This window comes from Palaemon carinicauda, chromosome 24, assembly GCF_036898095.1.
Source record: "Palaemon carinicauda isolate YSFRI2023 chromosome 24, ASM3689809v2, whole genome shotgun sequence".
Classification (NCBI taxonomy): Eukaryota; Metazoa; Arthropoda; class Malacostraca; order Decapoda; family Palaemonidae; genus Palaemon; species Palaemon carinicauda.
In genome coordinates this window covers 60,511,985-60,513,156 of record NC_090748.1, presented here as the reverse complement: position 1 = coordinate 60,513,156, position 1,172 = coordinate 60,511,985, and positions in this window count along the sequence as shown.

Below are 1,172 nucleotides of genomic sequence, written 5' to 3'. Positions count from 1 at the left end.
AAAGTGACAGTTTAATACTATAGAAAATAAATCAAATTTACAATTACATGTATGTATCTGTTACTCTTACTGAACGATTAGGCAAAAATAAATGCACTTCACTTTTTAACCAAATCCCACAGGCAAGTCACAAAAAATTTACCATATATCATGAACTTACATCAATAAAATTCTCTTTTAGCTTAAACCCAAAATGATATCACCATCATTTGAACAACACTATACACTGTATACGTTGGAGAGAAATCAATATTCCCGTTTGAGAGGAAACACTATGTACGTCGAAGAGGAAACACGTAGTGGCTGGATAGATACTGAAGAGAGTGTTAGTGGATGTTGGCTCTTTCAGAGGGTCAGGCTGGATCTGGTTCCATTCATTGTCCAACGAGGCAACTCTCTTGGCTATCTCCGACCACCTCCTCTCATAACATTAAAAAAGGAAGATTTCTAGTCTAGAGCCTTCATGCACGTGGAAACAAGATGCAATCCCTAACGTGTGCCATACAGCATACCTTTCAAGAATGATACATAAGACTTTGTAATAAAGCTACATGAAATGAAAATTTAATTGTTTAAAATGACGTAAATATACATATACGGAATTGAATGAAAATACAGCTAAATGAATGACAATATTCTTATGTAATTTACACACATTTACTTAATCCTACATGAGTGGAACTCACCTTACGACCTGGCTATACATCTCTTAAATAAGCAAATGAAATAATCTACTTACATTAGACAAGTGCCTTAACAATATATATATATATATATATATATATATATATATATATATATATATATATATATATATATATATATATATATATATATATATAGACAGCATCATCAGCATACTCCTATTACCAACCCAGTCCAATACTTTTCCACCATCCTGAACTGTTCTATGCATTACAAAATCCACAAGGAGGATAGACAACATAGATGGCAACACTTTCCCTTGGAGTATTCCACTGTTCACTGGAAATTCCATTGACAGGGCACCAATAACATTAACTTTGGACTTGCTATGCTCATGAACAGACTTATTCAAATTTACTTATTTAACATGAACTCCATGATAACGCAGGGCTCTCCGCAAAATTGGCCGGTGCACACTATCAAAGGCGTTTTCATAGTCCACAAATATCATCTAAAGCGGATTTATA